The sequence below is a fragment of the Medicago truncatula genome, chromosome 8 (genome assembly GCF_003473485.1).
Source record: "Medicago truncatula cultivar Jemalong A17 chromosome 8, MtrunA17r5.0-ANR, whole genome shotgun sequence".
Taxonomy (NCBI): Eukaryota; Viridiplantae; Streptophyta; class Magnoliopsida; order Fabales; family Fabaceae; genus Medicago; species Medicago truncatula.
In genome coordinates, this window is record NC_053049.1 from 38,736,672 (window position 1) to 38,753,659 (window position 16,988).

The window sequence follows — 16,988 nt, forward strand, 5'->3', positions numbered from 1 at the left end:
AGGGAGGAGAGTGTAATATAAGAGGGAAGAAGAGTGTAATTTACTCATATTATTAATCAAACTTCCCACAAGCTCTGACAAAAGCGATAAAGTACCAAGAATTACAAACACATATTCTACGTTACCCTTTAATGAATTGAGGATAATTTATCCTCTGTCAAAGAAAAATTCTCTTTTCTTCATCTTTATTCTTACAATCAGTTATCATTTTCTTTTCAAAATTATCAAATTTCTTCACCTCCTTCATTCAACATGTGATCTACATATGTAAGTGTTGAAGTATGACTCATATATACAAGACTCCGAAGAAGGCAATGTGTTAGACAGATTTGACATGAAAAATTCAATGTATGTTATGGTCTACACTAGACCAAATTTAGCACAAACTGTAAGTTAAGTTTGAAAGTTTATGTCTAGATCGGGCAAGCGTCATTGAGAAGCAATCTAGTGGATTTTCAGGTACTTAAAGGGTACATCAGGTCATGGTACAATGTTTAGCAGTGGAAATGGTGATCCTTTAGTTGTAGGGTAAGTTGATTCAAACAACGTTGGTTATTATATGGATGACAAAAAATTCTACAATAAGGTATGTTTTTACTTTAGCAGAAGGACTTATTTGCTGGAAATCATAGGTTCAATCTATAATTGCCATGTCGATAACTGAAGCTGAGTATATGGCAGCAGCTGAAGTTACCAAAGATGCCTTATGGCTTACAAGTTTGGTGAGAGAATTGGGTGTTTGGCAAGGTGGAGTTCGGTTGCATTGTGATAGTCAAAGTGTCATATATTTTGTAAACTATTAGGAAAATCATACAAGCACCAAGCATATTGATGATGTGAGGTTTCACAAGATCAGAGAATTACTTACATTTGGACATATATTACTTGAAAAGGTTCACACTTGAGATAATGCAGCTGATATTTTGTCCAAACCAGTGATCAATGACAAGTTCAAGCATTGTCTGGACTTGTTGCATGTTTCTCAGTGTTAAGCAGAAAGAATACTCATGTTTGCCAGGATGTGATCGTCATGCATGAACAGGGGCGGATCCACATTGGAGCAATGTTCAGCTAAAGCTCCACATGCTTTCCCCCTATTTTTTTTTTTATATATAATAGATGAACACACGTACAACATCGTATGCGTAAAGGGAGAAAGCTAGACAACTTTTTTTTAACTTCTAGTGTTTCTAATTTGCACCACTTTAAGAATGAATGTTTGTTTAATAAATTTTTTTATAAACTTTTGAAATTGACTTTGCTCTTGCCGGTAGCAATTGCAAGTGTTGAACGTGTTTTTTCAGCTATGAAAATTGTGAAGAGTAACCTATGTAACAAAAATGTCATTTTATCTCATTTTCAACAAATGGATATGAGACGATTTTCATTGTAATATATTGTATCAAACAATGAGGTAATAATATTTATGGATTAAAAAAAATAGTTGTACTATTATTTATTTAAAATTTTAGCTCCACATGTACCTAAAGTCTGGATCCGCCCCTATGCATGAAGTCTTCATAACAGTTTGATATTCGCCAAGGTAGAGATTGTTGAAGTACGACTCATATATACAAGACACAGAAGAAGGAAAGGTACAATTCAGAGATAATATTGTAATACTATTTATATTGCTTGTAACAATAAAACCGTAATTCAACACAATAATAGAAACCTAACAATAGCTGCTTTATACTCACAAATATGGGCGGCTCTAAAGCCCGGGCATTTTCCTAGGCTCTCTAATTTTTTGCAATTTTTTATGTAAATTTCTCTGTTTTTTTTTTTTATATAAATCTCTATAAATTGAGAAATTTCTTTAATTTTTTTTATTATTTGCTTGCAATTTCTTATGTAAATTCTTATAAATATGTTGCAATATTATTTTGCCCAAACTTTATAATAATTCTGGCTCCGCCGCTGCTCACAGAGGTAGACACAATTAGCAGAATTAAGTTAACAAATCTTCATTATCTTTCTCTTTCATTCTCTCTTATTTCATCTTTTGTTACTGGTTGTAACAATACAATCAAAGAGATGCATGGTTAAAACTCAAACTCAATAAAGAACAATTTTTGTGGCAGACAAATTAAAGCGGCTAATTCATAAACTTAACGCTTGATAAGAAATTTAGTCCTTTTAGTCCAAACCAAAGAAAAAGAAAATTAGTCACTTTTAGAGATGCAAATAAGATGTTCATACAAAATGAACCTATCTAGTCATAATGTTCCCGCAATATTTACGCTTTTTTTCTTTATAAAGCGACAAACAATATTGTTTGATTGTTTGAGCCAGTTCTCTTAAGCCACGTAGAAACATACTAACCTTTGAATTTGGATCTTATAAATTTTGCAATTGAAGCGAGCTATATATAGTAACAGTATTTCTCATATCTTTGAGAAAAATTAGCTGAACAAATTATAGATAAGGTTAAGATGGCGAGTGAGTGGAAGACAATCATTGCTATTTCAAACCTCATCACCACCCAGACCAGTCCATTAATTTTTGGTAGTGGTAGGGAATATTCATGTAGGTATAGCTATACTAGGTTGCAACAGATTTCTTTAACTAGGTCAAGAAGAAGGAAAACAAGCAAGTTAAATCCAAAATAAAAGACAATTATAATTAACATGTATCACAAGTTTTTTTTTGACTGAAACATCACGCATCACTATAGTTGTGTGAATACAATGCACCACTATTTATGCAAGACAATTTTAATACTTAACCTTATAAGTTTCAAAACATGTATACTACTATGTTGGTTTCCTTGACCAGTGTCTCAAAGACACTATTTAATATATTTTTTTTAATTTTCATAAAAAAATAATACGTCTGTTTAGTGTGTATATATATATATATATGTTTATGTCGATTTTCTATCCTTGCCCATCTTATGTTTCGATGTGGTTTATTAATGATAATCTTTTTGCCTTTGAGATTTTTTTTTTGGACGTGTAAAATGATAAATGAGAACTTTTTTGTCAAGTCGCATATATGTTTCAGTTTTATTTCATGCAATGAAAAAAAAAAGTTCCTGTTTAATTATGACAGTTCTTTGAACCTATTATTGCTAATGAAATGATATAGTTATTTATTGTCAAAAAAAATTATGACAGTTCTTGGCACAGCTGGGGGTAAGGTAAAGAAAAGTTTCAATTATATAAAAAAAATGAATTAAAATTGAGTGCACAGTAGACATGACAATAAAGTGGGATTCGATTAGGCAAAGCTGGTTTTAGTGAAAAAAAACAAAAGCTAAACTTTCACGTTTTTATACAGGAATAAACAGGATTTATATTAATTAATTGTACTCTCTGAGTAAAATAAATAAGTATGACATTTGCAAAAAATGTTTTGCAACGCATATTCGGTGACTAACCCTACCAAAAATACCGGGATTGGCGTGGTTTTGTAGATGCACTTTGCATAAACTTTGGTTAGTTTTGTTTCCCTTTTTCTATATGAATTTTATTCCTTGATGTTATGTTTGATAGCATGCCATCCTCTAGTTAAATTTAAAGTCAAGATTCATTGAATAAAAAAGGTCCCATGCCTCCAAATTCATGTTGTCATCTCTAATTATCTATCATTCATTTTTCTATGGATTCTAACTGATTTTATCTTATCTTATTATATATTTACATTTCTATTAATTATATGGGCTTTAACGTCAGTTTTCAATGAACAAATTATGAGAGACGGTTACCTGTCACGCTTAATTAGTACTATTTTTTTGTTACTAAAATTAAATTAACTAAATTAGTAATATAAGTACATAAGTACATTTTTAGTCTGTTTCTTATAAAATGTGATATTCTTTCATTTATGAAAAAAAGCTTGAAGAAAAAGCAAAGTTCTTCTCGACCATTCTCGAAAAGAAATATTCCCTGTACGTATATATACCATTTCTCATTTATTAAAAAAGAAAGCATCTAGCAAAAAAAAGTAATAATCTTTCAATGCGTAACGAATTGCTTACAATAGTCTTTTAATATATATATTTTTTTTTAACATAGACGGTAGTTGTCAGTGGCGTTGCCAGAAACCTTGACAAGGGGTTCAAACCATGAATATTTTAATACCTGCGGGTACCCACGAGGGTACAGGGCGGGCATGTGTATGATATTTATCCAATAGGGCGGACACGAGTATCATACTATCTGTAACCATGGGTATACAATAACATCTCTAGTCTCGTCTGATTTTTTTTTACGGTCTGATAAAGCCTGAAAGCATATTTAAAAACTTATTTTACAGTGGGGCCCAACAACACTTAATCCTACAACTAAATAGGACAAAACTTATGAAGACCTAATGTACACAAATATGTGAGATACTAATTAACAAAATCTTTGAAAGTCTAATCACACCAATATATCTGCTACTAATTTGAAAGCTTGAGTTTATGAAAAAAACTTCAACAATATCAATAAAGATATATTATTTTATATTAAAAGCTTAATAGGTCTGCCCGACAGCTTAATAAGCTTTTTTGTAAGCCTTAGTTTGAACTGTTTTACACTAAGGACTAACAACACTTGTAAGCCTACTACTAAATAGGTCAAAATTTAAGAATGCCTAAAGCACACGAATAGATCTGCTACTAAATAACAAAATCTTACGAAAGTCTAATCACATCAATATATCTGCTGCAAAATAATCAAGTCATGTGAAGGTTTGAGTTTATGAAGAAAAAAAACTTCAACAATATCAATGATGAAAAATATATTTATATATAAATATAAAATATTAATAGGCTGATCCCACGAGCTTAATAGACTTTTTTTGTAAGCCTTAGGATGGCTTATTTAATTCAACAGGCTTTACAAAAATATGTGCCTCGCCTTTTTATTAAACGGGCTAAGCCGAGTTAGGCTTTAAATAGGTTAAAATGTAGATCTTTGTCGGATAGTTTGACCTGTTCTCATCCAATGAATAAAGAAGAAATTTCAAATTCATAATTTTTAGGTGGTATCTAAATTCTCCAGATTTAGCTTTAACAAAATCTTTATATTTAAAAATCTCTTTATTTTAAAAATTCTTTACATTTATCGTCTAAAGAATAGAATTCACATAGGTGGTATTTAAAATAACGTTTCAAACAAAATGTTAAGAATGTTTTCAAAATAATATACACTCAAACGTCTTTCACAAATGACAAAACTACGAGGGCTTATATAAGATGCATAGAAAACAATGTCCGGTAAACGAGGTGATGTGAACTTGAGGTTTAAGAATCGCACACCAGGCGGTTGAGCTCAAACCTATGCCACTCTTTAGGGCTAATAAACCCTTTAACCGTTAATTAGCTACCGTTCTCGTACACAAAGTTTTACATTACTTGCAAATTTAGGTTAATGGTTATTTATAGATAAAAACAGACAATACCTTCAAAACAAAAATATTATGCAAAAAATGAAACAAAAGTCACCGCAAATTCAGCATGTGCAATCAAATGTGAAACAGCAACTGGATATATACAAAATTTTGTTTGCTGGCTAGATTGGGATGAAATCTAAGTAAATAGGACAAATCAGGAAAGAACCCGTGAGAATAATTAAGCTATAGTGATTGCGATGATTACAAATTTAAAAGTTACGAAACACACAAAGGTTATATTAATAAAACATTGTGTCGACTTCAAGTAACGTAAATTCATGTCATTCTCATTCCTGAATATGCTCTTTAAACTACAGTGGTACATATGATAACTAATTGGGATTTGCGAGATTTTAGCGTAACGAACCATAAATGGGATTCATGAGAGGGAACCAATGTTTGAGTTATATGATGTTGTTGCTTAAACGCATTTAACTTCTCATTTTGGGTCCCTTTCCTTCCTCGTATACCGAACAAATATCTCACTCACGTGCTCGACTACTGGCCCATGTTTTTGAGTAAGTTTCAAGTCACCTATAACATTCTCTGTTTTTTTCACTTCTAAGAATTAATTATTGTATTATCTTCTCTTCACTCAAAACATTTTAGTATTAATTTTTTATATTTACAAAAACTATTGTCTTAGTGAAATTGAAATTAGGTCCTTTTAAAAAATCAACAATTGATTTGAATTCCTAAAATTACATTGAGAGAAATGAATCTCTATCATATGTGTACTCCGAACGTTCTTTAACTGAGATTAATTACAATTTAAAAAAATATCTCTTAAATAATATCTCGGGCTTGAATTTTGTTGTTTACAGAACAACCTCACTCAAGGTTGATCAACTAAATTTTTATATGGAGATTAGTCTCTTTTATTTCACACCTTTAATAAACATAAATTGAGGGGAAAAAAATATACAAAATAAATTGATGAAAAAAGGTATGTGTGAGTGAGTTAGTCAAAAAGTCAAATAGGCAAAATTGGGTGATGGCTAGCTACCTAAACGCACTAATGCTTTTCTTTTTAACTGTCATCATTGATGGTCAATAGAGAATAATTTGATAATCGATTAATTTTTGTAAAAGAATGAAAATCATAAAGGTGAATGATAATGAAGTGGTAAAAAGCATTTCAATTTGGATTTCTCTTTGGTACTATTAATTCGGAGGCGTCAACAAATTATTTCCACAAGTATAAGCAAGAGTTTGAAGTTCAAAGTGAGAAACCAATGTGATGTGTTGTAAGATAAATTGCTTATTGCCGGCAATTCTTCAGACACCCTTTACGTGAATGGTAAGTGAAGTTAACCTCAGTTCAATAATCTTATCAAGCAAGTGTTAACAGCTGTTTAATTTACTTTTAATTTGTGGTTCACATTCATACTTAACGTAAGAAAACTTATTAGGCCGGTAATCACAATAGGTTTACTTTCAATTTTCTTTTTGGTTGTTTCCATTTGTCTTTGACTGAACTGATCCAGATAAAGTGTATATACCATGAGACAAATATGTTAATTTACATTCCATTTATTAATTTTTATATCTTGATTTGTTGGTTTATGTAATCTACTATTCTCTCCATTTCATAATGCTATTTCTTCTGTCTCATAATAAATATCTATTTTATAAAATAAAAAAGAGAAATGTTAACTTGTGCCCTTAAGGCACAAGTTAAGAAGTTAAAGATGATTTTTTTTTTTTTGAAAATTTTGTATTCAACATCACAAAAGTTTAAACATTTATATTTTTAATACAAAATTAATTGTTTATTTCCTTTTATAACTCCTTAACTTGTGTCCTTAGGACACAAATTAACAACACCCAATAAAAAAATATTGTTTCAAAATAATTTACCCATTTCACGTTCCAAGACAATATTAATTATTTTTTTTCTCATTATACTATAACTAATACAAATTTCATCATTCTCAATGCAATATCTTCCTGTTTGCATTTGTGATCATAGTGAATACACCAATACTTGATAAAACATTTAAAACCATATTTTTTTGCTCTTTCACTTATATACTTTTCTTAATATATGTTAAATGAATAAACGACTTACATATTTTAGACAGAGGGTGTACTTTTGCGTTGTAGAGAAGAAAGCAAACTCTGGGGCTTCATTTTTTTCATTATTGCTGGCCATTTTTTTTGTCCATGTAGCATAAGCATATATAGCTTTTTTTTTTTCCTTTCCGAATTTGACTGATACTTTAAATTATTAAAAAAAAAGTGTATTTTGTCCTGATAATTTTCTTAGTGATTAATCAAGAAATGAAGCAAATAAAAATTTAATATAATTATAAGGATTAAAAAGGAAAAATTAATTAAATAATTGTAATCATAACAATTATAAAATAATAGACGAAATATCAATTTAAAAAAAAAATTCTGTCCAAAAAAAAATTAAAATTCTTAATGCATCCCGTGTCCGATCAATATTTTTTATAGCTATAAAATAAATTGAGGATTTTTTTTTATATATTATTCTGTCATTCAATCATTCATCTTCAATAGAGTATATTTATTTATTTAAATATAAAATATATTTATATACTTAATTTTAAAAGTCAAATCCCAAAATTATAATAAAATTTAGCCCATCCTAAGTCATACTGCCCATATATACGAATATACTGCTGGCACCAGTCTCATTATTATTTCACCAAAAATTAAAAGCTTATATTATTCTTGCATGCCATAGATGTAATGTAACAGGTTATAGTGCATCTAGAATGTTTACAATCATTTTGTCAAAAAAAAAAAAAAAAACAAGAAGATTACAATCGCAATATATTATATTTATGAAAGAGTTTTGTTTCTGTCATTTTTCATGACAACATGGGAACCCACGTCAGTATATAAAAAAATGGATGACAAAGAAAAGAAGGATGTGGCATGCTTAATTTCCAACCTTAACAACAACAAAAGGATAAAACAAATAAAAACTACCACAAAGCTAAGAAATATATGGAGGCCTTTTCATTTTCATGTACATCATTATCATCATTTTAAAAATAAATTAATGTCTGATATGAGGCTTCAATTGTTGTACCGTATACATGCATGAATCTTAACATGTTATACGTCATCACTGAAACTTACTCTCTATCTAACTAATTGCAATTACAAATCATTAATTAGTCATTGTGGGTAGAATATAAATAGATAAATACAACTAACTTGTCTGCGAATAATTATAATTTAATTATTAACCTAATCAAATGTCTAAATATGCTTTTAAATTGATTAAAAAAAAAAACAACGAATAGAAAATTATGTATCACAAAAAACACTCATTTCTTTTTTCAACCACATCATTTAGGAGAAAGGGGCAAAAAAACATGTGATTTATTTTTATGTAGTCAACTATATAAATAATCATAAGATAAAACAAAATAAACAATACAATATTGAATATTTTAATTATTTTTAATCATTTCTAAACAATGTTTTATTTTATGCATATCAATAATCAAGATATGATTATTTATTGGGTATAATCCACCCAATACTATAAAAAAATATTATATTTATCTTATTAAGAGTTGAATATGTTTAGAGTTATATTTAATTTTTTGCACGTGTAAAACATAAATAATTTTTATTTGTTGTAAATTGGATATCATCTGCGCGCGCAATTGTAAAGACTAATTTTTTGAGTTTTGTGGAAGTGAAATGAGCGCAAAAAACGATAGTAATTTGGAATGCACATATGCATTCAAGCACTAGTAGACATGAATGAGAATCAAAGTGTAACAATTATCAACGGACACAGTACTAACTTAAGAGTCTTAGACTCCAAATATCAAATTAAGTTCAGCAAAATACCCTCACATAATACATGAGAAAGCTAATGCGGCCTCTCCTGCACTTAGACACACAAGGACAGAAATGCTTCAAAGATGTACCCAAATCTGCAAAATTCTGCAGGTTTATATTTAGTTCCAATCATTAATCAAAATTACTGCAATTACGCTATAGATTATATATCTTTCAAGTTTAATCGCTATAAAATGGTGTCCCCATAAAATTACGGATTGTCTCTTAGTTAATCACTACATTTTATAAGAGAGAGAGAAAAAAAAGGTGTTTTTAGTCCATTCAAGCACATGCAAAAAATGTAGAGGAGAATGGATATTTATACAACAATATTGCGATAACTTTTGGACAAGTATCTCTTATGCTCTGGTATTCTCACTCTCTCTTTCTCTATTTGTTTTTTTTTTCTCTAGTGTTTTGAACCGTTTTTTATGTACTGCTTTTACGAATAAAAGAAATTAAAAAACTTTTAATACTCAAAAGTTAAAGGAATTTATCTTTGTTAGTTTTGTAACTTTGTTTATAGTAGCTTTTTTATCGTAATTAGTTTTGTTTATAATTGAGTTTAGATGAAATATCCAAGTTCTTTTTATCATTTTTTAATTCTATTGTTCTCCCCAAGATTTGAATTGAACTAACATCCTAAAAATGAACATTGTATGTTGAGTAGAAACTAATGTCCACTAATAAGGCTACCAAGAATTGCACCCATATCCAAAGACAAACCACGATAGAGCCTCTGACATTTTAGGTATAGTTGCCTAGTTGGGGCCATCATCATAGCAAATATGGGTTTGTGACCACAAAATGAAGAACAATTTACAAAATTGATTTTAGGTACATTCTTGCATTGCACTCACAAACTTTAAACTTATTGTTAACTGTCATTCCAATTTATTTCACGATCACATCTTAATAAAAGCTAGAAAATTCATGCTTATATCTTCATAAGCAATTAAAACTGCCCCTTTTAGCATGTGATCGGTTTAATGAACCTTGTGAATGAATTTGAACTCAAAAGAACATAGTGATAAATGTTTGGGGCCAACATACCAAAAATTCAGACAAAATAATGTCAGCTTTTTTGTGGTTTTGTAATTTGCATTGCAGTTGGACATAAATGAATGAAATTAAAAGTTGTATAATTCAGAACTTAAGAGCAAGGACGCATTAGTTACTGCGAGTGCTGTTCTTTTTCCCACACAACACAAGTCAATGATGCTCTTTACTAGGAATGAACTTTGCTTCTTGACTCCGCAACAACAAAGGAATCCAAAAGGACCATGCAAATTGCAATGCATGAATTGAATGGAAATATAAATGACTCAATTTTATGTGAATTTTTTTTAATATATATATAGGCAAATATATATTTGTTTTAAAGAGTTTTAGCGTCGATACTCACACACATTAAACATTGAAAAATAAAAAACTAAAGATTTAAATCCGTGCTCCAACATATTAAATGTCTCTCCAACTTTTTTATCATCAAAATTACTTTCGAGACAACATAAATTTTAATTTTCCTTAAAAAAAAAAACATAAATTTTAATTTAAACGCCCATGTTTAAATTGTTATAACCTTCATTTAAAGAATGAATAGTCTTTTTTAGTACAGTGCTTGCTCCTTTCTTTAATAATTAAGGTTATTTACACCAAAACTATATAAGTTTTGATGGAATTATTTGTTTTTCCAATGTTATCTTTATCAATATACCATTTCATACCTGTTTATTTTTCAGCAATATACACTCAAAATATTATTGACAAAATAATAATTAAATGTTGTATTGAGTTTTAAAAATGACAAATAAATAGAAACAAAATTTTTCTATAAAAGTGACAAATAAAGAGTAACATAGACGTGCTTTAAGTGTATCTTAGTTGATATCTACGATAACGTTTATATGTAAAGGTATATGTTCGAACCCAAGATTGTCTGCTTCTCGAGACTTATGATGTGGGAATCTATCCATTAAATTGTTTGACAAAGAACAAGCTGAGGGAGTATAGTATATGGATGCAAGAAAAGTGTTCTAAAGATTTACTCAAAATGAAATATGTATAACCCTTTAGAAGAAGGAAAAAATTTGAAGACCCCACTTCGCAACATCAAATAGATGTCTTAAATTCTAAATTAAATAAAAGTGTGTTTGTATCACATTATCGGACATACGACATAATTCTGCAAGAATGCTGATCAAAGTTAAATTTCTAAAAGAGACATAATTAGGAGATTGTTTCAAGGACATATACATAATTTTGTTTTAGCTATAAGAGCAGCACTAATTGCTAGCACATGGTTGCATGAAAAAAGTAGATATCACAATGAAACAGATCAGAGAAATCACAATCATGGTCCCTTTATAAGCAATGCTATATTGCTAACTCCTGTCTATTATTTATAAAGCATTGTTATGGTATAGGTAGACCTCAAACATTTATTGATTGCAATAGCATATCTATCATTCTAACCACCATTTGCTTCCTTAAAGGAACTAGTTTCATTTCCACTCACCAAACTACATCTCCTGGTCGGTGTTTAACATGTTCAAGCAATAATTTGAGGATGACATATCAAATCTAATTGGACGTAATGCTTGATTTGTTATCAACTGATGGTATTTTAGATATTCAATTAAACTTTTTATGATTAGGAATGGAACTAGGTGTTTTAGGGTTTACAACACATATTTTACACCAACCACTTATGTTAGATCTTCATGGCTAAATATTCAATTAATAGCCACATAAACGTGTATCATTTATTAACTAGTTAAAGATATGTTTGTATTGAAGATCTTATTTTTCTTTTCTAATTTAGGGAAGCTATAATTTTTTTTAAAAAAATAATATAAGTATCATTGAAATGTTATTATATAATATATTCATCACCATTCATTAACCTTTTAAGGTGTGTTTGGATAAAGCGAGAGAGATTGTTTTTCTTTTGTAGGTTATGGGAGCTATAAAAAAATTAGAATAAAGTAAAGTATGGTTGAAATGTTATGACTTTTTTTTCATTAATTTTATCATTAATCAATCAATGTTCAATACAAGAAGAATAAGAATAAAAAATACGATGACTAATCTAAGAATAGGCCGCTCTAGCTAAAGCTAAAATATAATTTTAACATTCTAAAATCCATCAAAATCATTCATCCAAATGTGAAATGTACCCTTACGAACTAAATCATAAAATGTTAATGCGGCGTGTGTGAACTTGTAAAGAAGGGAAGAGATGATAGTTTAATAGATTTTCAACTTACGATACTTCTCCAAGCGACCTCCTCTCGCTGATCAAGAACGACATCATAGGAGTCCTTTACATGGAGCTTAGTCTTTTTTTTTTCTGTTGCTTTTTCTTCTTTTAGCTCTGTGACAAAAAAAAAAAGAATAGATTTCTTCGGTATGGCCCACCCATTGCATGTAATATGTGGATATATATGGTTTAGCTTTTTGTCTACAATGACGCAAACGGAGATTATGATTTTGATTTGCCTCATACATGAAAGATAAGAATGAAGTTGTGGCAAATCTTAGCGACATTCAGCATTAACATTCGAATAGGATGCATTGATTTTTGGTTACTTTCGAGCCAATCATTCTAAGTCACGAATTTAATATTTTAAGATGGTGTTTTCATTCGAGTTTAAAGACTACTTATGTCTCAGTTATACTAAGAGTATACACACTAATAGTATAAAAAAAAACAATTGAAAAATGCTAATTTGTATCTTATGGCAGAAGTTAAGAAAGCAAAGATATAAGGTTTTTTCTAAATTAGATTGAAAAATAGCATGGTAATATATTTCGTTGTAAGTAGTATTATTCTTAAAAATATTTTAGTTCGAAACACCTGTTTAGAGAATTTTCAAATATATTAAAGGAAACGACATAGTAATTACATCTAAACATATCTTTTTTTTATAAACAGACCTTATAACCTCTGTATGATTAAACAAAGTCTTTACTGCAATTTGTGCCCTCTTATCTTTACTATTTTACAAAATTGGTTCCTCTATTTTAAATTTTGATGTTTTTTGTTATGTTTATTAAATATTTGGTCTAAAATATGGTATATAACTTATTTTAATGATGTTTTTAGAGAAATTTTCTTACAATTTCATCAACGTTGATTTTTCTGCATCATCTGATCATATACCACGTCGTTTAAAACATATCACATTAAAAAAAAAAAAAATCAAAAATGTGATGGAAGAATCAACACAGGGGTCAACTCCTTAAAATAGTGAAAATAGGGAGAATAAATTGCAATTAAACAAAAAAAAATGTGTTAAATTAATTTGGAGCACAAATTTTATTTTCTAATACATCATCCTAAGAGTTTAATATTAGTAAAATCATTTTAAAAGTTCTTGGGGCACTAAAATGAGGTGTTAAACTTAACGTTCTTTTTTTTATCCTCATGAACTTAACTCAGTTGGGCATTTCTTTTTCTATCATACTCGATGGCGGAGCACCATATGGGCTAAGGTGGGCCACGACCCACCCCCAAAAAATATTTTTTTCCCTAAAGGGAAATTACAAAATCGTCATAGATTTTTAAATAATTTACATGTTAGCCCATCCTATCTTTTCTCACACAAGCTCAACTTCATTTTTTCCCTTCACCCTCTCCTCTCTCTTTAAATGTATTTATCCAACGCCAACAGACAAAGAGAGGTCAAAAGCCAACAGTTTGACTTGATATTGAGATTTGTATGTTTTATTTGTTGTTTCAATTGTTCAGCGTATGGATTCTATATAATTTACGGATAGATTTGTGAAACAACAATTTTGATTGGTTCTCACTTTGTACAAATTACACAAACTCGGCATGAGTTTTTTTTTTTTAATTTCTAATTATACTAATTCATATTCCTATTTTACTTACCCAAGTTGTTGATTTTCAGTTTTTTACTTTAATTTTACTTATGAACAAAGGGTTTAATGTATTATGTATTCATCCTCTCTAGAATTTTGTCTTTATTATGTAGGAGTCTGTTATTAATTGATATATACACACCTCTCCCATGATGACTGTCACAATATTGCAGCTACTTTTCTATTGACTGCATCTTGTACTTGATCATCCCATGTCGTCGTTTGCAAACAAAATTGTAATTATTATTATTATTAACTCTGGCGGTCCATCCGAGTTTTTTTTCCTGGCTCCTCCACTAATCCTACTGACTTTTCATGCGCACTGCATATTACGAATCATATAGTCCAAACACCCTAAAATATGTTTAAAAACACCTACAAAATCTTCCATTTTTTCGAATTTTATATACCGAAATATGGTACGTGAGAAAGTTGGAGGGTGGTAAAAGACGCACTCAATATCCTTTTAGATTTGGCCCTTTGCTCAATCAGATTATTAAAGCCCGTCTTACAATACAAGTACAAATGTTTTGCCACTCATATGTCCCTCAAGAGGATTTTCGGGTTACTATTCACACCGTTTTTTTAGCTAATAGACTTCATTATAAGGTTTTTCATATGAAGTATGTAATATGTTTCTTCGTAAATGTCGTTATTCTGTAGAAGCTAGGAAATTTGTCGAATAAATATTCACGTCCGTACATTTTACAACTTTGAAAAGTGAATTTCCAACTATTTTCCTGGTTATGTAATTCTTCGGATTTATCTAGAACCCTTATCCAGAAGATATATTTTTGGAATGATGTTTTTTTTTTTTTTTTGCTTTCGGACTGGTTTTCGACCCACCAATGATGGACGACTAGTCCGACTTGTGTGTAAAGGCATGCGCACTAGCCAAGTGTTGTTTCCCCTGGGAATCGAATCCGGTATTTTCCGAGTACGTCCTTGGAAGAAACTTCTTGCCACCGGAGCCCAAACAACTTGATTATATTTGGAATGATGTTAAATACACCATAGCTCTATTCCTAGATTATTTCACATTAATGAATATCACTACATTTCTTGTCTTATTTCTCACATTAAAATTTTCTTTCCAGCTTTCCCCAATCAATTCATAAATCCAAATATTACTATAGTGCCGTTGCCTTAATTTTTCAATTTTTTTCAACTTATTAAATTCCAATTGTGGCCAATCATGTGTTGTGTTATACCACCACCACCCCCCAAAAAAAGTGATTTCTCCAAAGATGACATATTAGAGAGTTCCCACTCTCTATGAGTGAGTGTCAAACATTGACAAACACATGCTTCTTAATCCAATGTACCTGATTTATATTACTTCATCCAGTCTTATTTATAAAAAAAAATTGACTTTTTAGATTCATTGAGTAATTGATGTATTTTGTCTAAAATATAAACTAAATACATCATTAATGCAATAAATCAAAAAAGTTAATTTTTTTTATAAATAGAACCGGAGAGAGTATCATGTACAAAATAAAAACATATTAGAAAAATATGTACTCTAAAATTATGATAATTAAGACAGATTATATACACCGGAAGATATTTTTTTCTTAAGAAGATAAAACGGAAATTAATTTAAAAAAGAAATGCCGCTCCTTACTAGTGAGTTATTTGGCTTTTCATAATACCATCATCCATTTTCAAATCCTGCAAAAAAATCCCTCAGCTGCCATCACAAACACTAACATAGAATTCATTCCAAGAACAAAAATGGAGTACGAAGCACCCAAACATCAATCTGTGTTATTATAAAGAGTATTTTATGACCAATCGTTTTTTTTTTGGTAGATAGACGAAATGGCAAAGCCATTATAAACTCACACACACAAGTGGAGGTACCGGGGTTCGAACCCCGGTCATGGCATCCGACCTAACAATTTCGGCATTTTGCCAGTTGAGCTAGGACTTCTGGATTTTATGACCAATTGTTATTATCATTTTAGTGAGATGAGCAAAATCCATTATTTAATCACCGAAAACCACCCATGAGGTCCATTGCATTATAGCCATTCTTTTCTACGGTGTATATTTTTGCAAAAAAAAAGTCAAAATCAAATGCAAAATTATGCAGCAATTGAATTACCACCAAAGTGCTGAGTATTTTCTCCTTAGTGCTAGTTAACAAAGTCCACTAAATGCTTGTTAAAAAAAAACAAAGTCCAATAAATCTCTAATTAAGCATGGTGCTGTAACGCCAATTATATTGTTTTTTTTTTCTCTTCTAGTTTTTTTTTTTTTTTTACAGATTTTGATTTCTTAACTTGTTCGTTTTTTTCTTTTATAAAAACTTGTTAAGTTTATATTTTGTTTGAATTTGTCATTTATTTTTCAAAATGCACTATAAAAATATCACAAATTAAATAAGTCATTAAAATACAAAACCTACATTATATCATAGAGTAAGGGAGGGGAGGGGATGGGGAGAGAGAGATTTGAATTATGGTAATAACTTTCATCCCGTTATCTAAATCTTGATCACATGTTGTACTTCTACAGAATATTTCATTCGATCATTTAGCTTAATTGTGGTTTCAACTCAGTTTTTGTTTACATCATCCTACTAACCTTCATTTTCTAACCACTTCTAAGATGATGTTAATTTTGAGATTTTTTTTACCAGTAGAGGATATAATTTTTATTTTGATGAAGTCTGAATGTTCTTTCGTAGAGAATATAATTCTTATTTTGATGCAGTTTGAATGTCTTTTCAAATGCCAAACAAGTAGTTATCCATTTTGAATGACTAGCTTCTAAACTATGTTATGTGGTTATGTTAGTAAACGAGAAGTAAATGTTGGTTTAATAATGTAAATTTTTTCAAACCCTAACAAACTAACTTGACAAAAAAGGATAAATAACTT